The 22,180-nt window shown below is 39.7% G+C and overlaps 1 protein-coding gene and 1 pseudogene across 2 annotated transcripts in view; one reads left to right on the forward strand and one right to left on the reverse strand.

Moving 5' to 3' along the window:
- Positions 1–806: 806 nt before the first annotated feature.
- YEATS2 (YEATS domain containing 2) overlaps positions 807–22,180 on the forward strand; it is a 113,699-nt gene continuing 92,325 nt past the window's right edge. The window contains exon 1 of one of the 2 annotated variants that reach the window (XM_039242334.1): positions 807–984. The gene's annotated coding sequence lies outside the window, so the exon portion shown is untranslated. Of the gene's footprint in view, positions 985–4,603; positions 4,645–22,180 lie in introns of those variants that run through there. The other variant, XM_039242333.1, reaches the window with a different exon arrangement.
- On the reverse strand, positions 17,554–17,794 carry LOC120238549 (annotated as a pseudogene).

Below are 22,180 nucleotides of genomic sequence, written 5' to 3' on the forward strand. Positions count from 1 at the left end.
GATAAAGGAGTCAGTTTTTAAAAACATTTTTATTAAACATTAAATACATAAAAAATTGATAACATATGAAACCATAAAAATTATAAAGTGAAATCTCTCTAAATTTACCACTCAGCTCCAGTGGTAAATCTTTACATAGTGAGTTGAACAGATTGAAGGGAGACAGAAACAGATCCCTGGAATCTGGTTGGGCGGCTACAGCAGTCTTGGACAGAAGATGATGGGGTGTGGGGTAGGGCGGTACAGAGAGAAAGAAAGAGAAAGGTGGGCTCAAAAGATATTTACGGGGTAAACTGGACTTGACAGATTGTCACTCACTAGTTATGTAAACTAGATAAATCTCAACCTTTTGGAGCCCCAATTTCTGCACCTGTATCATAGATTAGTAATTACTATTGTTATTTGTATCCCTAGCACCTAGCACAAAGCTTGGTACAAGATGATACACGTACACAAATCATAGCTACTGCTATTACTGTAGAAGCTTCATATATGCCGGCAGAATGAATATTCTGTCAAACTTGAGGCTGGAAATCTCCATTTTCTAGGGAAGGAAATGATAAATGATAAATGATGGTGCCTTTGCCAGAACAGACATCCATACTCCCCAGGCAGTGCGGCAACACCGGCCAGGATCAGAACCTGGGTCACAGCCAACCACAGCTCCAGCCGACCTGGCCTCGGCCCCAGCACCAGCTGGAGCCCTGGCCCCGCCCACATGTCTGCAAGTCCCGCCCCCAGGGCCGCGCGCGCGCCGCCGCCATCGCCACCGCGCGCGTTCTGCCCCGCCCCGCCCCTGCTGCTGACGTACGGGGGCGAAAGGGACGGGCGGGCTCCGCCGAGCCTTGTGCTTCCGCGGGCTCTGGGGTCGCTGGGGCCTCGTGGAGGGGCGGCTCCGCGGGGCTTCGCCCGCTTTCGCACATTCCTCGTGGCCTCTCGCGGCGCCCAGCGGGCCCTGCGCTTCGGCGGGAGACCGGGGCTAGGGTGAGTGTTGGCGGGAGAGGGATCGGACCGGCCGGGCGCGCGCTCCGCTCTCTCGGGCATTGTCTGGGCGGGGGCGGCGCGGGCACGTGCGCTCCCCTCCCCCACCCTGCCGGCCGCGCGGCCTCGGGCGGAGCGGGAGCGGGGGCGGGAGCGGGTGACTGCTGAGGGGAGAGGACCCAGGCTGGTTCCGGGGTGAGTGTGTCTGTCGGAGGAGTCTTCGAAGCGGGAACCTGGAATTTGGGTGTACGAGGGGTCCTTTTCTAAGGAGCACAGCGCTCTCTGAGGGGATGGGGGTCCCTTTAGCCTCAGTGGCCGGAGCTTTCAAGATGTTAAGCTTGGTGGCCTGTGATGGGATTGGAGATGAGATTTGGCTCCGGCACCAGCAAGTTGTGGATTTACCAGCAGGAACCGTGAAATCTACCTCCAACCTGTCGCCATCCTTACCGCCCTCCTCCCTTGTGAAGGATGAGTGGGATTTAGAAAGGTTGGAGGATATTCCAGGAATATGCCCGAGTTAAAGCACCAGACGTGCGAGACAGTGCGAGGTTAGGGAAAGCTTGGGAAAGTGAGTACTTGGAAGAAAGGCTGGTTCGGTGGGTTGTAGCCAGATTGCAGGAGACAATGAATGAGGTTTTATCATCTTTTTTTCTTTTGTGAGTGTAATTATGTTAAAAAATAGAAAGTGGAGGAGGAAAATAACACCAATAATCCCACAGCCCTGACACATCATTCTTACAGTGTTTATGTTTGCTAGTATTTTCACCTAAGTTTGTAACAGTTATAATTAGAGTTTACCTACAATTTCCCATTTTCTTTCTTCCTTAAGGTGTAAAAATGCGGTGTAATATACAGTATTCAGCAATATCCTTTCCCCTTAATAAGCAAGTATTCATCGTAGAAAAGTTTAAAAATACAAGCAAAATGAGGAAGAGTATTCATAGTTTTACTGCCTGGAGATATTATTGTGTGCTTTTGGTTGTGTATTTTCTTTCAAAGATAGGAGCATATATATATATATATATATATTTTTTTTTTTTACAAATAGTTTATTGGAGCATATATTTCTTAATTAAGTAAATTCTGTGCCCATAGTGAGGCTTGAACTCCCGAGCCTGAGAGATGAAGAGTCGCATGCTCAACCGACTACTCACTGAACCAGCTGCATTCCCAGAGAATTCTATGCTTTTTGGTATTTGTTTTGAGCAACTATGAGTTGGTGGTATTTTCTGAGAGGGAGAAGAATGGAACAGAAGCTTGAGGTGGGAAAAATCATGAGATCTATTTTGGGTGTATTAAATGTGAGATGCATATCAGTTATGAAGATGGTAGATTGAGGAGGTAGTTGCATGAACAAGTTTGGAGCTCATGGAAGAGAGAGCCGAGAGGTTAGATAAAAATTTGGAGTACTGGATACATAGGTGATATCAAAAGGTATAGACTGTATGAGATCACCAAGGGAAAGAGTATAGATAGAGAAGTGAAAATTGGCACTTGGTCACTCCAATACTTAGAGGTGTGGTAGAGGAAGAAGATTGAACACAGGGCAGAAGAAACAGCCAGTGAGGTAGGAAAAAACCCAAAAGACTGGTGTAGTGGAAACCAAGAAAAGTAAGTTCACAGAAGATAAAGAATTGATCCATCCATGCTTCTGAGATGTTTGGTTTTGGAGGTTGTTGGTTTGGTCACTGGTATGATTATTTTTTAATTTTTTTTTTTTTAATATTTAAGTAATCTCTACACTCAACAGTGGGCTTGACTCATAACCCAGAGATCAAGAGTCACATGCTTCACTGACTGAACCAGCCAGGTACCCCTGGTCATTGGTATTATTATTTTTTAAGTGCATGTTTGTTTTTGAGAGACAATGTGCATGTGTGTGCAAGCGGAGGACACTCAAAGAGAGGGGGACAGAGGGGCGCCTGGGTGGCTCAGTTGGTTGAGTGTCGGACTTCGGCTCAGGTCATGGTCTCACGATTCGTGGGTTCCAGACATCCGGCTCTGTGCTGACAGCTAGCTCAGAGCCTGGAGCCTGCTTCAGATTCTGTGTCTCCCTCTCTCTCTGACTCTCCCCTGCTCACGCTGTCTCTCTCTCTCAGAAATAAATAAAAAAACATTAAAAAAAAAAAAAAGAAAAAGAGAGCGGGACAGAGTATCTCAACCTGGCTCTGCACTGACAGCACTGAGCCCAGTGTGGGGCTAGAACTGACTAACTGCAATGTCATGACCTGAAGTGAAGTCAGATGTTCAACCAACTGAGGCAGCCACATCCCCCCTTCATCATTGGTATTATTATCCAGAGTTCTAGATGTAGGAGGTGGAAACTAGATTGGAATAATTGATTGCAGCTTGCGGAAGTGAAGATAATGAATGTGAATTAGAAAAACCTGGCCCTTCTACAAGATACCTTATTTCCATCTGCTACACAACTAAATTTGATACGTGAAAAATGGTGTCTTGTTTAGTTTTTCATTCCTTGATTACTAGTGTGTTTGAAATTTTTTTCACATATATTGGTCACTGGTTAATTTGTTTCTGTCCTGTGTGTATCTTTTTGTGTTTCTCATTTTTGGGAATTGATTGTCGAGTTCTTTTAGATGTTGAAAATGTGTAGTTTGTCATAGAGCTTGCAGAATTGCCCCCTGTAAGTATTTTTCCTTTCTGGAAATTAATGAGTTTATTTCATATGCTCCATCAGGAGAGATGTGGTTAATCTCAAGTTAATACATGGTTAACTGGGGAGCCTGGGTGGCTCAGTTGGTTAAGCATCTGACTTCAGCTCAGGTCATGATCTCACAGTTTGTGGGTTTGAGCCCCACGCCGGGCTCTGTGCTGTCAGCTAGCTCAGAGCCTGGAGCCTGTCTTTGGATTCTCTGTCTCCCTCTCTCTCTGACCCTCCCCTGCTTGCGCTGTCTTTGTCTCTCAAAAAAAACACTTAAAAAAATACATGGTTAACTTCTGTGTATGCTTTTTTTTCAATTGTAAAATACACATAGCCTAAAATTTACCACCTTAATCATTTTTAAGTGTGCAGTTCAGAGGTATTAAATACATTTGTAACAGTGTGCAACTATCACCACCATCCATCTCCATCACTCTTTTCATCTTGCAAAACTGAAAATCTATACCCGTTAAACAGTAACTCCCCATTCCTCTTTTCTTCTAGTCCCTGGCAACCACCAATCTTTCTGTCTCTGTGATTGATTTTGACTACATTAAGTACCTCATATAAGTAGAATCATACAGTATTTATCTTTTTCTGATGGGTTTATTTCACTTAGTATAATGCCCTCAGGGTTCATCCATGTTGTAGCATGTGTCAGAATTTCCTTCCTTTTAAAAAATTATTTATTTTAATATATTTTTTATTTATTTTTTTTAAAGTAGCCTCTATGCCCAGCATGGAGCCCAATATGGGGTTGAACTCAGGACCCCTGAGATCAAGACCTAAGCTGAGATCAAGAGTTGACCACTTAACTAATTGAGGCCACTTACGTTCCCCTATTTCAGTTAATTTTTATTCCAGTTAACAAAGTGTTGTATTAATTTCAGGTGTATGATACAGTGATTCAGCAATTCCATACATCACCCATGCTCATCAGGACAAGTGACTCCTTAATCTCCATCACCTATTTCACTCATCGCCTCACCTCCTCCGCTGTGGTAACCATCAGTTCGTTCTCTATAGTTAAGAGTCTGTTTCTTGGTTTGTCTTTCTCTTCCCCTTTGCTCATTTGTTTCTTAACAATTTCACATGTGAGTAAAACCATAGGCTATTTGTTTTTCTTTGGCTTATTTCACTTAGCATAATAACCTCTAGGTTTATCTATGTCCTTGCAAATGGCAAGATTTCATTCTTTTTTATGGCTAAATATTCCATTGTGTTTATATACACCACATTTTCTTTATTCATTTATTCATTAGTGGACACGGGCTGCCTCCATATCTTAGCTATTATAATAATCTGTAAACATAGGGGTACATGTATCCCTTTGAATCAGTGTTTTTCTTTTAGTAAAGAACATCCCTTATTAAGGCTGAATGATATTCCAGTGTATATATATCCCACTTTGTTTCCCCATTCATCTGTTGAAGAACACTTGGATTGCTTCCATCTTTTGGCTCTTGTAAATAATGCTGCTAAGACCATGGGTATACAGATATCTCTTCGAGTTTCTGCTTTTCTTTTGGTTTGTATATACACAGAGATAGAATTCTTGGATCATACAGTAATGCTATTTTTAGTTTTTTGAGGAACTGCCATACTGTTTTCCACAGTGGCTTGCATGTATGTTCATATATTCCCACCAACATTGTACAAGGGTTCCAGTTTCTTCACATCTTTGCTAACACTTGTTTTCTAGTTCTTTGTTTGTTTTTTACAGCCATTCTAATGGGTGTGAAGTAATAATCTCACTGAGGTTTTGATTTGTACTTTTGTCCCTAGTATTAGTGATGTTGAGCATCTTTTCATGTGCTTATTGAGCACTTGTATATCTTTGGAGAAATGTTTATTCAAATCTTTTGTCTATTTTCAGTCAAGTTTTTTGTTGCTTTGAGTTTTAGGAGTTCTCTCTATATATATTCTGGATATTGATCCCTTATTGGATATGATTTGCAAATATTTTACCTTTCTGTGAATTGCCTTTTTACTCTGTTGATAGTGTCTTAATGCAAAAATTTTTAAATATTTATGAAGCCCAGTGTGTCTTTTTTTTTTTTAAACCTGTTCTTTTGGTGTCCTATCTAAGAAATCTTTGCCAATCCAATGTTGTGAAGCTTTTATAGTTTTATTGTTTTAAGTCTTATATTTAAGCCTTTGATCCATTCTGAGTTAAATTTTGTATATGTTAAGGGTCTGACTTCATTCTTTCATGTGTAGATATTCAGTTTTCCCAGCACCATTTGTGGAAAAGACTATCCTTTCCCCATAGAATGGTCTTGGCATTCTTGTCAAAAAATCATTTGACCATATGCAAGGCTTTGTTTCTGGGCTCTCTGTTTTATTCCATTGGTCTGTTTATGTCGGTACCAAACTGTTTTTGATTAGTGTAGTTTCTAGTAAGTCTTGAAATCAGGAGTGTAACTCCTTTAGTTTTGTTCTTTTTCAAAGTTGGTCAGGGTTCCTTGAGAGTCCATATGAATTTCAGGTTGGATTTTTCTATTTCTGCAGAAAGTGCCATTGGGATTGTGATAGGGATTGCATTGTAGGTGGCTTTGGGTATTACTTTTAAACAGTATTTTTCAATCTGTAAACATGAGATGTGTTTCCATTTAGTTATGTTGTATTTAATATCTTTCAGCAGTGTTTTGTAGTTTTCATTGTATTACTCTTCCACCTCCTTGGTTAAGTTAATTCCTAAGTACAGTTAAGCCTTGGACACCATGGGTTTGATACTACAGATCCACTTATATGTGAATTTTTTGGATACAGTTTAATACTGTGTGTTTTCTCTTCATGATTTTAATTTTTTCTCTATTATAAGAATACAGCATATAATGGGGCGCCTGGGTGGCTTAGTCGGTTAAGCGTCCGACTTTCGCTTAGGTCATGATCTCGCGGTTCGTGGGTTCGGGCCCCGCATCGGGCTCTGTGCTGACTCCCAGCTCAGAGCCTGGAGCCTGTTTCAGTCTGTGACTCTCTCTCTCTCTGACCACGCTGTCTCTCTCTCTCTCTCTCCTAGAAATAAATAAAACATTAAAAAAAAAAATACAGCATATAATACCTATAATATACAAGATAATTGTTAATTGTTACAGTAAGGCTTCTGGTCAACAGTAGCCTGTTAGTAATTAAGTTTTGGGGGAGTCAAAAGTTATAGGTGGATTTTTGACCATGTGGGGGTTGGTGCTCCCATTGCCTACATTGTTCAAGGGTCAACTGTGTTTCATTCATTTTGATGCTGTTATAAATGGAATTGTTTTTGTAGTTTACTTTGCAGATTTTTCAGTGTGGATAGAAATGTAACTGATTTTTGTGTGTTGACTTAGTATCCTGATGCTTTGCTGAGTTAATTTATTCTCACAGGTTTTTTTTGTGGAATCTTTAGGGTTTTTACATATAAGAGCATAGCACTCCATATTAAAAAGCTTTCATATTCATTCATTGGATGCACTGTAATTTGCGAGAGAGTACATCCAGTTTTTATTATAAAATATACAAGAGGAGAAGTAACATTTAAATTGTAGATCTGTAAGTGCAGCTCATATATGAGAGTAAATTGAGAGTAGTTTTTTAGGGTAGATTCTTAGAAAGAGGATTCTCTTATTATTTAAACAGATTTTTATTTGCATTTTGTTTTTTTAATAATTTTTAATGTTTATTTTTGAGAGAGACAGAGACAGAGCATGAGTGAGGGAGGGGCAGAGAGAGAGGAGGAGACACAGAATCCAAAGCAGGATCCAGGGTCCGAGCTGTCAGCACAGAGCCTACCATGGGGCTTGAACCCACCAACCGTGAGATCATGACCTGAGCCTGACGCCCAACCGACTGGGCCACCCAGGCGCCCCTTGAATTTTCATTGCCAATCCTTAAATTCACCCCCATCTCCCTACCTTTAATCCTGTCCCCCTTTTATCCTGTTTTCTACACTGCTACCAAGTGGTGGGTGAGGGTCAGTGCATTTTTCCCTTAGAAAACAAGGCTTATGAAGCAAATTGTTTCTGTAACATCTGTTCTTTGGGAGTTAGAAAAAAGTTTCTGAAGGCTGGCATGGATTTCATGGTTGAGTTGGAATTTGATTTCTTGAAAGGTGAATAGCATTTCAGTAAGCAAGAGAGAAGGTAGAGGTGAAATATGAATCCATTGAAAGGTAATTGTGAGATGTTCAGGCATGTGAACTTTGATGACTGCAGGCAAAGAGAGGTAGAAGAACTCGTTCTCCAGCCAAGGATTGTTTATTCTGTTTATCAGAAGAATGAGCTATGGAGGTGTGTGGTGTGGTGTGGGGGTGGGGGGAGACCTGTTATGTGTTGGTATTGAAGGCTGAGGGTAAGGAGAATGCCAGGGGGAATTCATCTGGATTTGTATGTTTTTAGTCATTGAGTTAATGAATATGTTGGTGATTGTTCTCTATTTAGTTTCTTTTTTTTTTTAATGTTTTTTATTTATTTCTGAGAGAGAGATAGAGAGAGCGAGCGAGCGAGCAGGAGAGGGTCAGAAAGAGAGAGAGACACAGAATCCGAAACAGGCTCCAGGCTCTGAGCTGTCAGCACAGAGCCCGACGTGGGGCTCAACCACGAACCATGAGATCATGACCTGAGCTGAAGTCGGACCCCCAACCGACTGAGCCACCCAGGTGCCCCTCTATTTTGTTTCTTAAAAATTAGTCTGAGAGTGTATATACTTTTAAAAATTAAGATATAGTCACATAATATAAAATTCATCATCTTAAAGTGTATAATTGAATGGTTTTAGTATATTTACAAGTTTGTGCAGCCGTTACCAACATCTAATTCCAAAGTATTTCCATCACCCCAGAAAGAAATCCATACCTATTAGCACTCAGTCCTGGTTCCCTGACCTCATCCCCTGGCAACCACACTTTGAGTCTATGGATTTGCCTGTTTCTGTACATGTCATATAAATAGAATCATATAACACATGGCCTTTAGTATCTGGCTTCTTTCACTTAACATGGTACATTCAGTCCATCTGTGATGTAGCATGTGTCAGTACCTTAGTATTTTTTACTGTTTAATTCTCCTGTCTGAATATACTACATTGTGTTTGTCCAGGCAGTGATCGATGGATATTTGGGTTGTTTATACTTTTTTGCTATTGTGCATAATGCTGTTATGAACATTTTTATGTGTAACTTTTTGTGTGAACATGTGTTTTCAGTTCTCTTGGATATATACCTAGGAATGGAGTTGCTAGGTCATTTGGTAAATCTGTTTAACAAAAAAAAATGTTTTTAAAGTTTATTTTGAGAGAGAGAGAGAGTGCGGAGGGGCAGGGAGAATCCCAAGTAGGGCACAGAGCCCCATGTGGGGCTCGAACTCATGAACCATGAGATGACCTGAGCTGAATTAAGAGTCAGACGTTTGACTGACTAAGCCACCCAGGCACCCCACTTTTTTTTTTTTTTTTTAAGTTTAGGGTTTTTTTGTTTTTGAGTAATCTCTACACCCGAGTTCAGGGCTTGAACTCATGACCTGAAATCAAGAGTTGCATATCCTTCTAGGTGAGCCTGTCAGACACCCCAGTTCTGTTTAACTTTTAAGGAACTGCCAAACTTTTCCACAGCAGCTGCACCATTTTACATTTCCACCAACAATGAATGAAGGATCCTTTTATCCTTTATATGTTTTTTTGGCAGATTATATTCTTAAAGTGTCATTAAGGTAAAATTAGCATCTACAAACTGCACACAATTGTAATTTGGGAGGTTTCAACTTATTTATACATCTATGAACCGTCACTACAATCAAGATAGTAAACGTATCATCCCACAAATTTTCTTTTTCTTTTTTAAATGTTTATTTATTTACTTTGAGAGAGAGGGAGAGAGTGTGTGTGAGCAGGATAGGGGCAGAGAGCGAGCGAGCAAGCGAGAGAGAGAGAGAGAGAGAGAGAATGAGAATCCCAGCTTCCACACTGTCTGTGCAGAGCCTTAACACTGGGCTTCCCCTCCCAAACATGAGATCATGACCTGAGCTGAAACCAAGAGTCAGACGCTTAACCGACTGAGCCACCCAGGCACCCTGGAAATTACTTACACTTTTAAATGTCTTTGTATTCTCCTCTCTGTTCACTTTATACTTTTTGAATATCTGAAATATTTTATGATCGAATTTAAAAGTACTACCAATTCATGTCCTCCCTACCCCAAACTAGTCTTCCTAATGTTGATTACCCAACTGACGGCTCTGCTCCTTTGCAAATGTGCCTATAGCATGCACTCACGTACTTGGGTAAGTATAATCTGTAAATAGATTTTTGTTTAAGGTTAATATATATTGGATTTGTCTTTTTTAATATTTTATTTTTTAAGTAATTTCTGCACCCATTTTGGGGCTTGAACCTACAATTCCAGTATCAAGTTGTGTACTCCACTGACTGAGCCAGTGAGGCACCCCTATCGTTGTTTTTTCTGATTTTTAAAAAATTTACATCCAAGTTAGCATATAGTGCAACAGTGATTTCAGGAGTAGATTCCGTAATGCTCCTTACCCATTTAGCCCATCCCCCCTCCCTCAAGCCCTCCCGCAACCCTCTCTTTGTTCTCCATATTTAAGAGTCTCATGTTTTGTCCCCCTCCCTGTTTTTATATTTTTTTGCTTCCCTTCTCTAATGTTCATCTGTTTTGTATCTTAAAGTCCTTATATGAGTGAAGTCATGATATTTGTCTTTCTCTGACTAATTTCGCTTAGTGTAATACCCTCTAGTTCCATCCACGCAGTTGCAGATGATAAGATTTCATTCTTTTTGATTGCCGAGTAATACTCCATTGTGTGTGTGTCTGTGTGTGTATACATACATATAATGTGTGTGTGTATATGTATATATTTATGCATATATATATACACACACATACACCCCACATCTTTTTTATCCATTCATCCATCGATGGACATTTGGGATCTTTCCATACTTTGGCTGTTGTTGATACTGCTGCTATAAACATTGGGGTGCATGTGCCCCTTTGAAACAGCATACTTGTATCCCTTGGATAAATACCTAGTAGTACAATTGCTGGGTTTTAGAGTAGTTCTATTTTTAATTTTTTGAGGAACCTCTATTGTTTTCCAGAGTGGTTTGACCAGTTTGTATCCCCACCAGCAGTGCAAAAGAGACCCTATTTTTCTGCATCCTCACCAGCATCTGTTGTTGCCTGAGTTGTTATTATTTTTTATAGTGACTTTTGAGATCTAATTCACAAACCGTAAATTTCACTTTTTTAAAATCATTTTTTAAATGTTTTTTTTATTTATGAGAGAGAGAGAGAGAGAGAGACAGAGTGAGCAGAGGAGGGTTAGAGAGAGGGAGACACAGAATCTGAAACAGGCTGTCAGCACAGAGCCTGACTCGGGGCTCAAACCCACGAACTGTGAGATCATGACCTGAGCCAAAGTCAGATGCTTAATCGACTGAGCACCCAGGCGCCCCAAATTTCACTCTTTAAAGTGTAAAACTCAGTGTGTTTTTTATTTTAGCAGATTCACAAAGTTGTGCAGCCATCACTATATCTAATTCCAGAAAATTTTTATCAGTAGGTAGATTTTTATAATGAGTTTTTTAGACTAGAGGGTGTTGACTTAAAGAAAAACCAGTTTCTAAAAAATGTCTCCTCTTTTAAGTTGCTTGTTTCCGTTTTAGAATCTCAGCTTCACACAGAAAAGCATGAGACTTATCCCCATTAGTGAAGTGTGCAAGATTTGACTCAGTTTATATATTCTGAGTTTGACCCAATCTTGATCCGGTCCAGTTCCTTCCTGTCTTTTTCAACCTGTAATTGTAGATCAGCTTTGTTTCCTTCTGCTTCTTTTGGGGGAAAGAAAAAAAAACCTTTTAGGGTGTCACAATTGAAACAGGATTCTCATATGAATCAGCTATCATTTCAGACTATTCCAGTGATCTTTGTCTGAAAGTGACACCGGGGAAGTCACTGGAAGGTTATATATCCTCCCTTGTTTCTTTTTCTCTCTTTTTTTTTAAGTTTGTTTATTTATTTACTCAAGCAATCCCCAGCTGTCTGGCCTCAAACCCATGACTCTGAGATCACGAGTTACGTGCTTCTCCAACTGGGCCAGCCAGGCACTCCTTACATGGTCTCCCTTCTGTCAACTTAAGAATTTGCTTATCTCAAAACCTTTAAACAACTCATGTAACTCACTCTGTCCAGAGAAAGTATGTTGAAGTCCTAGAGTAAAGGAAGGGTAAAGCTTCCTAAGGCCAGCTCTCCAGTTGTTGCAGTAATGAATAGAAGCACTGGCACGGATAATTTAGAGTAGTTGTTTTATTCTAGATTCTCTTTCAGGTTGCTTTGCACATTGGAGACAAAGTATTGGCCTGTGTGAATCCTGGGGCTGACCTTTATAGCAACTTATGTGGACTTTAGCAATTTCATTTATAATTGGAAAGTAGGTATTTTTGATCTGGAAATATATAGTACTTAAATAATAACTTTTTTTTTTTTTTTAGCTCAACTATCTAGCTTCTCCATGTTGCTAAGCTCTTTACATGTCATACTGAGCGATATCCCAGGGCACACGATCAGATCATGTTCCAGGGACTTTTTTTTTTTTAAGTAGGCTTCATGCTTGAACTCATGACCCTGAGATCAAGACCTGAACTGAGATCAAGAGTCAGATGCTAAACTGACTGAGCCAGCCAGGTGACCCTTATACTGGGAATAGCCCATGTTAGTATGATGCAAAGAACTGACCTCCATCAGCTCCCCACCATTCTGGTCTGTGTAAAATTGTGATCGTTTTTACTTAAAAGACCTCCCCCCACAGTACCAGATGAGTTGAAGAAACAGTGATTATGTTGACCAAGAAATGAGAGCGTATTCAAATCGTTTTGTGTAAAAGATCAGGCTTGGAATAATTAGGATACAGAGTTTTTGTCAGTACCAACTTAAAATGAGAACAGAATCTTCTCCCTTTTAGATTTCCCTTGATCTGAGTCTTTTGTATAAGCTACTTCAGATTGCTTGTATTGTGGGGAAAAAAAGCATGATTTTGGGAGAAAATTATTTGTGTCTATTTTCAGTTACCTATGTCAGTGGGAGATGACAGTTCTTCAGAAGAAAAAATTTAAATTGACATTTAAATATATTTAAGTTTTTTTTTAGTACCCAACATGGGGCTCAAACTCATGACCCAAAAATAAGAGTTGCATGCTCTTCCAACTAAGCCAGCCAGATGCCCCTTTATTTTGATTTTTTTTGATAAGACTTCATGCCAAATGATTTTTCTCAGTATAGGCTTTTTTTTTTTTTAATTTTAGAGAGCATCTTAAGCAGGCTCCACGCTGAGTGCAGAGCCGATGAGGGGCTCTATTCCACCACCCTGGGATCATGACCTGAGCCAAAGTCAAGAGTTAAATCCTCAACTGAGACACCCAGGTGCCCTTAAAAGCTGCTATATTTAATTCCAAATATATATTTATGAAATGGATCATGCATATTTGGATTACTGAAAGTCAGTTGCATTAATATTCTCCTAAAGGTTCAACATTAGACAAGTGCATTGCAAGTCACCTTGCTTCTGAATCTCCTAAATATCTTATTTATTGCTGGTAATAAAGGCTTCTAGGGGCACGTGGGTGGCACAGTTAAGCATCCAACTCTTGATTTTGGCTCCAGTCATGATCTCACAGGTTTGTGAGATGGAGCCCTGCCTTGGGCTCCACACTGATAGCATGGAACCCGCTTGGGGTTGTCTTTCTCCCTCTCTCTGCCCCTCTCCCTGCTCATGCAGGCGTACAGACGCGTGTGTGCACGTACACACACACACACTCAAAATAAGCATTAAAAAAAAGCTTCTAGTTATTTTTCTATTTTTTAAATACCCTGCTGGATTGGGTTTGTATCTGTATTCACAAATGAAAACTGGTCTGTCATTTTTCTCTCCTGATGCCTTTGACCACATCTTCTTAGGTTTAGAAATATTGTGTCCTGTTTATTGATAATTTTAAAATACTCTTATTTTAATTTTCTCTTTGAGCCACCTGGGTGGCTCAGTTGGTTAAGTGTCTGACACTTGGGTTTGGCTCAGGTTATGATCTTGTGATTGGTGAGTTAAAGCCCCACATCAGGCTCTTTGCTGGCAGCGTGGAGCCTGCTTAGGATTCTCTCGTGCTCTCTCTGTCTGTCTTTCTCCTGATTGTGTGTGCATGTGTGTGCGCTCGCTCTCTCTCTCTCTCTCTCTCTCTGTCTCTCACTTTTAGAAAATAAATAGAAGAGTATCTTGTTTCCCATATCATAGTGAGTTCTTGTTAATGATTTCCTGTTTAATTTTATTAGGATCAGAGAATATGGCTGTAACATCTCCATGTTTTGTAATAATTGTGACTTTCTTCATGTTCTATCTTATGATTTAATTTTAATGAATTTTTATGGGTATTTTAAATAGCATTCTCTGTTGTATTCAGACCGGTATCTGTTATACCTGGCTTGTGAATTGCATTATCTATATCATCTGTATTTTTATGTTTTCTTTTTTGATCTTTTAGATTTCTGAGAGACATTTGTTCAGATTCCTCTGTAATGATTGTGATTTTTCTTTAATTGTCCTAGTATTTCTGGTTTATTTTGTAGTTTTTGATATGTTGTTTGATGTCTAATTTATGGCATATGTTTGTGATTGTGTCCTTTAGTAGTAACATAATCTTTATTATTTTAAATGTTTTCTTGCCTTAAATTATCCTATTTGTTATTAATAATGCCATGCCAGCTATCTCTTCATCTGCATGTGCCTGTGTATAATAACTTTGCACATCCCATTATTTTAAAAATTTAGCTATTTTGGAATAGCTTTGGAAATGTAGCATTATCAAATAGATTTGTAAGTATTAGGCAAGAATGATAAAAGTTACCATAAGCTGGTAGTTATGTTCCCTTGGGTATTTATATTTTGGCATGTATTTAAGTTATACCTTTATTTATTTGACAAATAATTTATTGAGAGCTTCCAGGAACTTTAGAGGTGGAAGATGGGGAAAGCTATGTTGAATAGTATGATTAGGGAAGGACTTTGATAAGGTGGGCATTTGAGCCTGGGCTCTAGTAAAGCTCATCTGGGGGAAGAGCATTCCAGGTAGAGGGAACCTGAAGTCCAAAAGCCCTAATGAGGGGCACCTGTCTGGCTCAGTTGGTAGAGCATGTAATTATTTCAGGGTCATGAGTTCAAGCCCCACGTTGGGTGTAGAACTTACTTAAAAACAAACAAGTAAGGGGGCTAGGTGGCTCAGTTGGTTAAGCGACCTACTTCGGCTCAGGTCATGATCTCACCATTCTGAGTTTGAGCCCCGCATTGGTCTCTGTGCTGACAGCAAGCCTGGAGCCTGCTTCGGATTCTTTGTCTCCCTCTCTGCCCCTCTCCCCTCATGCTCTGTCTCTCTCTCAAAAATAGACATAAAAATTAAAAAAAAAACAAAAAACAAAAACCCCAAGAAAAGATTGAGGCATATTTGAGGAACAGAAAGAAAACCAGTGTGTCTTGATCCTAATGATTAAGGATGGTGGGGCACCTGGGTGGCTTAGTCGGTTAGGTGTCCGACTTCGGCTCAGGTCATGATCTCACCGTTCATGGGTTCGAGCCCCCGTTGGGCTCTGTGCTGACAGCTAGCTCAGAGCCTGGAGCCTGTCTTTGGATTCTGTATCTCCCTCTCTCTCTCTGACCCTCCCCTGCTCACGCTGTCTCTCTCTCAAAAATAGATAAAAAAACATTAAAAAAAAAAAAAAGGGATGGTGAGGGGGTAGGGTCCAATTCATGTAAGATCTTTTAGGTCATGTTAAGGAGTGTGATTTTATTCTGAAATAAATAAGTTGTGGAAGCCATTGGAAGATTTTGAGTAGGGGATAACATGATAAATATTTTTATAGCCCTTTTGTATATTGAGCTGTAATTTATATGCAGTGAAATGCACAGATTTTACGTGTACAATTGTATGAGTTTTCACATTGCATATGCCATGCAACTCCATACTCTTATTGAGGTAAAAAGTTTTCTCTTACCCCAGAAAGCTCCTTTATTCCTCTTCCCAATCAGTCCCCACCACTAGCACCTGAACAACTACTCTCTTTTCTTTTACCATAGATTAATTTGTCTGTTCTAGAACTTATAAGTGGAATCATTCACATATGTATTCTTGTGTCTGGCTTCTTTTACTTACCAAGATGATTTTGAGATTCATTTCTGTTCTTGCTTAGATCAGGAGTTCATTGGGTATACAAAGTTTGTATACCCATTTTTCTGCTTTTTTTTTTTTTTTTAAAGTAATTTATATGCCCATTGTGGGGCTTGAAATCACAACCCCAAGATTAAGAGTTGCATACTCTGTTGACTGAGCCAGCCAGGCTCCCCTCCAGTTTTTTTCCCCTATTTTGTTTGTTTTTGAAATGTCTCTGGCTAATGGAGAAGAATGGATTGTAGGTTTTCTCATTCAGACATTTAATAAAGGAACGCTGGTTGTCTTGTTTACAAAGGGGAAAACATTTTGTGTGAAATGAAGAATTTAGAAAGGATAGGGCCAAAGAATGATAAAGTCATTATTAACATCTTAGGAACATCTGTCTGTGTAGAGGCAGGTGGAAAATGATGGTACTGCTCCTCCCTGGCTCCCCTTTTAAATCAAATATGAAAAATTTCCTTCAGTGAGTGCAAAATTCAGTGGTTCTGATGAGATTCAAATGTATTAGGATCGTAGAATTTTATATTGAGAACATACCTAATAAAGTACATGGCAGATTTTTCAAGGACCTTATTTATAAGATTTTACTTTTTTCTCTGGAATTGACCACATCTTGTAAGATTATTTGCAAGACTGGATTGTAGGACTAGGTCTACTCTGACATGAGAACTAAGACCTTTTACTAAGAATTTCTAGTGACTGTATTACATTATTATATTTTTAATTATACAGTTCCATTAAAAATTTTTTTTTCTTATTTAAAGATAGAACATTACAAGGTTTAGTTTTGCTTTTGGTATTTAACTTTTTTCAAAAAGTCAGACTTATGTTATTTGAACAGGTATGATAGGGTAGTTTTGCTTTCTTACATTGTATGTAGGGAGAAATGTATTTTTTTTTAAGTTTAAATTGACAACATTTACTTATGTGTGTATGTATATATATGTGTATGTATATATTTAAGTTTATTTATTTTGAGAGAGAGAGTGTGTGTACAAGTGGGGGGAGGGGTAAAGAGAGAGGGAGAGAGAGATTCCCAAGCAGGCTCTGTGCTGTCAGTGTAAACCTGTATGTGGGGCTTGATCTCATGAACCCTGACATCATGACCTGAGCTGAAATCCAGAGTTGGATGCTTAACCCATTGAGCCACCCAGCCCCCCCCCTTTTTTTTTTTTTTTGATATAAGCTTTACACCCAGTGTGGGGCTTGAACTCAAACAACCCCAGGATCATGAGTCACATGTTCTATCAACTGAGCCAGTCAGGTGCCCTGACAATGTTTACCTTTTTCTTTTTTATCGAACATGTGTTTATTGCTGGGGTGCCTAGGTGGCTCAGTTGGTTAAGTGTCTGACTTTTTTTTTTTTGAAACTTTTTTTGTAAGGTTTATTTATTTTGAGAGAGAGAGAACACACAGGCAGGGAAGAGAGAGAATCCCAAGCAAGCATCGCACTGTCAGTGCAGAGCCCAACGCAGGGCTCAAACTCACAAACCTTGAGATCGTGACCTGAGCTGAAATCAACAGTTGGATGCTCAAGTGACTGAGCCACCCAGGCGCCATCTGACTTTTGATTTCAACTCAGGTTCTGATCTCAGGGTTGGGAGTTCAGGCCCCGCATTGGGCTCTGCACTGAGTGTGGAGTCTACTTAAAAACAAAACAAAATGTGTTTATTGGGATAGTGTTCCACTCATCTTGGTTCAGGGTACTTTTAGTGCTGCTTCCGTCTGAAGGAACAACTTCCTGTAGCCTTGCTCTTCCTCCTGCAAAGGACAGTAGAGCAGCCAACACATAAACTACTGTTTGTGCATGGCCAAGAGGATGGTGATTTTGTAGCATCCTCGGGACTTCACATCCATGATGTAGGAGTTGAGTTTCTGCACCAGGAGCTTCTTGTCCTTCCTCTTCTCTTCCAGGGACAATGAGTAGAGGAAGTCCTTTGCGAGGGGCATGTTCTTGTGGAGAGGTCCTCCTGGATGGAAAGGCCTTTACTTTTTATGAGTCTGTTTTCAGTGAGATAGAAATTCTAAATTAGAAGGATCAGCATTATGTATGTTTCTCTATGTTTCTGTATTTGGCTTTGGTCCCATGGTATGGAGAAAATCCTTTCTCACAAATTATAAACAGTAACAGATTTTTTTTAGCAGTTCACATTTACCATCTCCTTATTCTTTTCAGTTTCATCTGATTTAAAACTTAAGGAGGGTTAGTAGGACACTTTGTTTCAAAGTTGAATCTGACAATATCTAGCAACTGTTCATATTTTCTTTTCATAAATCTCAAAGACAAGAATCCAAAACTTAGTATGACCATGGGCATTTGTTACACATTCCGTTCATGTATTTATTACATCATGGTGAGAGCATGCCTCAGCAGTTGTGCCTAGCCTTAGCTAGCATATACTTCAATGTGGCATGTGTATACTTTAGGATTGTTCTTGCTAGACAGAAGCAGACCTGAATTATTAAAAAGTGCTCTGTGTGGACCTAAATCTTCCTAAACATGTTTATTGGAGGCTCAAATCTATGTCCAAATATGACAGGAAAAGCTTTATTACAAGGGCTGCATGAAATATGAATAACCTTGGCAGCACAAGTTAACTCATTGGTGGTTTCTTCTAACCCAGCCAACCCCTCTGCAACCAAATTCTTCTTTTTTTTCCCCCCTTCTGTTTTCCCAGTTTTAAAGCAAAAGCCAAAAGAGAGTTTTGCTTTTATCACTTAAGTGAAGGTGAAATAAAATACTGTTTTCTTCAAGGATCCCTAGCTTTTCTGGGGGAGGAGCCACTATTACTCTTGGGAAGTAGGAGGAGACTATTCAGATTATGAAGTCCATGGAATGGATGAGTGAAGATGATGCTGGACTGACTTATCTTTACAGAATAATCCCATAGGGCTCTGGCAAAGCTGTAGGAGACAGGTGGTCACTGAGGAAATGGTGTGGTGCAGAAATAGATTTGGAGATCTGCTAGGATGTGTCTGTCTCTGATTCTAGGTTTATTGGAGAATAGAAGGTATGTTTTTTCCCAACTGTATTAAAGAAGGAATGAGGTTTATTGATTTTTAGGAATGTATGCTTTTTTTTTTTTCTTTTTTAGAGTGTATTCTTTATGTAGTGATCCACGATTTTTTCAGGTTGTCTAAAACTAGTTGCAGGCTGAATGCGACCTTATTCTTATTTTTCAAAGAAATGTTTTATTATTATTATTATTTTAGTAAGTTCTGTGCCCAGAGTGGGGCTTGAATTCATGACCCCAAAGTCAAGAGTTGCATGCTCATCCATCTGAGCCAGTCAGGTGCCCCATTACTCTCACTTTTTATAAGGTTTAAAAAAAAAAAATAGTGGCATCTGGGTGGCTCAGTTGGTTAAGCATCTGACTTCAGCTCAGGTCATGATCTTATGGTTTGTGGGTTCGAGCCCCATGTCAGGCGCTGTGCTGACAGCTAGCTTGGAGCCTGGAGCCTGCTTTGGATTCTGTGTCTCCCTCTCTCTTTGATCTCCCCTCCTCATGCTGTCTGTCTGTCTCTCTCTCAGAAATAAATAAAACATTAAAAAATAATAATAAAAACAAAAAATAATAGTCAGATTCAAGGCCTCTGTAAAAGTAAAGATTCATTTATATTCTGGATTAAAGTACTTATATAATGATGGTGAACAAACATTAAGTGGCTTGATTCAGGATGTTTATAACTGCTAGAGATTTTAGAACATTTTTAAGCTTAGTGATATTACACAAGGTAGCAATTGCAGGAAAAATGATCTCTTAGATCTAGGATTTAAATATATATCATTACATAATGGGTCTCTCTCCCATCGGATTTAAGTGACCATATCTCTGAGATGGATGAAAGAACTGGACTAAGCTGAGAAACTTTTTTTTTAAGAAAATATTTTTAAGTAATTTTTAAAAAATGTTTTACTTATTTATAGGAGAGAGAGAGACAGCGTGAGCAGGGGAGTGTCAGAGAGAGAGGGAGTCAGACTCTGAAACAGGCTCCAAGCTCTGAGCTGGCAGTCAGCACAGAGCCCAATGCGGGGCTCGAACCCACGAACCGCGAGATCATGACCCAAGTGAAAGTCGGATGCTTAACCGACTAAGCCACCCCGGCACCCCTTTAGGTAATTTTTATATCCAGTGTGGGGCTCAAATCCACAACCTTGAGATTAAGAGTTATATGCTCTTAAAAAAAAAATGTTACTTGACCTAATTTTTTAATATCCGAGCTGTTCCCTTAAATGTGGAACATCTACATTTCAAGTATTTTACACTTGTAACTGTCAAGACTTAAAAAGTAGGTGGGTTTGTTGCAGGCAGTGAGATAAGGAATCCTTTCACAGTTTCTTAAGTTTAAAATGAGGGCTTTTCCGAGCCCTGCGTAGGCAGTGAAAGTGAGACCCGGCGTGCTTGCCCAGGAACAGACGGGCGGCCCGCCCAGGTGACAGGATCTCCTAGGAGGTCACAGCCCAGGGAACGCGTTCTCTTCCTACAAGATCACCAAGCACCTGGCTAAGTGCGCCGGAGGAGGGACTGAACAGAAACTTCCTTTTATGATTCAACACAAAGCTAAAATGGTTAAATATTATTACTGTGAAAATTGCTTTCTTTTAACAAGAGATCAGGTCCCTCCTTCAGCTTTGCGAATTTTTAAATAAAATCATACTGACCTAAAAAAAAAAAAAAAAAAAAAAAGAGTTATATGCTCCACCGACTGAGCCAGCCAGGTGCCCCTAAGCCAAGAAACTTGTAAATTGTTATTTCTATTTTAACTTTGAGTGAAAAGTTTTTGAGTTAATATTTTTATTAGTTTTATTTTAAAACTTTTTATTACCTTAAGGCACCTGGGTGGCTCAGTCAGTTGAGCGCCCAGCTCTTGATTTTGGCTCAGATTGTGATCCCAGTGTTGTGGGATCGAGTCCCACATCATGCTCTGTGCTGAGTGCAGAGCCTGCTTGGAATTCTCTCTCCCTTTGCCCCTCTCCTCCATTCACACTCTCTCTGTAAAAAAAAACAAAAACAAAAACAACCCACCCTTTATTACCTCAGTAAACACATATTGTGTGTTTTTGCTTTTAGTTAGATAAATAACCATTAGTAGTGGAACAGAGATCTGGAAATCAGGGAGCTCTCTCTTCTGTGTCATAGATTAAAGCTCTAAGGGCAACTAATGTAACCACCCTAGACCTGTTTTCTTATCTGTATACTGAATTCAGTAGGCCTTTGCTGCCCAGTAAGAGGGCTTCACTAGGCACAGGTGGTGCTAAGCCTTTGAAGTATGGCTAGTCTAAATTGAGATGCACTAGAAGTGTAAAATACATCCTGGATTTTAAAGACTTAGTACAAAGATAGGAATGTAAAACATCTTATTGCTAATTTGTTTATATTGATTACATTGTTGGAATGAATATTTTGGGTACATTGGTTAAGTAAAGATAATAAAATTAATTTCACCCCATCTCCCCCCCCCTTTTTTAAAAAGTAATCTCTATGCCCATTGTGGGGGCTCAAACTCATGACCCCAGAATCAAGAGTTGCATGCTCTACTGACTGAGCCAGCTAGGCTCCCTCTTTTTCGTTAAAAAACATTTTTTTAAGTTTATTTGTTTGGAGAGAGCGAGTGAACGGGGAGGGGCAGAGAGAGAGGGAGAGCGAGCCCAAGCAGGCTCCTAGCTCTCAGCACAGAGCTCAGTGTGGGGCTCCAACTCACAAACCATGAGATTATGACCTGAGCCAAAATCAAGAGTCGACGCTTAACTGACTGAGCTACCCAGATGCCCTTCTTTCCTTTTTTTTAATGTGACTGCTAGAGAATTTTAAATTCTACACATGGCTCACATTATATATCTTTTGGACAGTGCTGGTACAGACAGCATTTCCTAAACCAACTCATGAAATATAAATAAATGCTCTATGAAAGAGTTTGGAAGAGGAACGTGTCCCTTAGAACTTTTTGCAGTGATATAAATGTTCTGTATTTGTACTGTCCAATATCGTAGCTACTTGCTTCTGATGGCTACTGAGTACTTGGAATGTGGCTAGTTCTGAAATTGAAAAATTGAAATGTGGAAGAAAGGAACTGAATTTTTAATTTTTAATTAACTTTATTTTTTATGTTTATTATCTTGAGAGGTGGGGGGAGAGAGTGAGAGAACAGCAAGGGAGAGGCAAGAGAGGAGAGACAGAATCCCAAGCATGATCTCACAGTTTGTTGTGTTGGGGCCAATGTGGGTCTTGAACCCAACAAACTGTGAGATCATGACCTGAGCCGAGATCAAGAGTTGAATGCTTAACTGACTAAGCCAACCAGGCACCCCAACTTTGTTTTAATTTTGTTTTTTTA

The sequence above is a fragment of the Hyaena hyaena genome, unplaced genomic scaffold, assembly GCF_003009895.1.
Source record: "Hyaena hyaena isolate Hyena2069 unplaced genomic scaffold, ASM300989v1 scaffold_213, whole genome shotgun sequence".
NCBI classification, from domain to species: domain Eukaryota; kingdom Metazoa; phylum Chordata; class Mammalia; order Carnivora; family Hyaenidae; genus Hyaena; species Hyaena hyaena.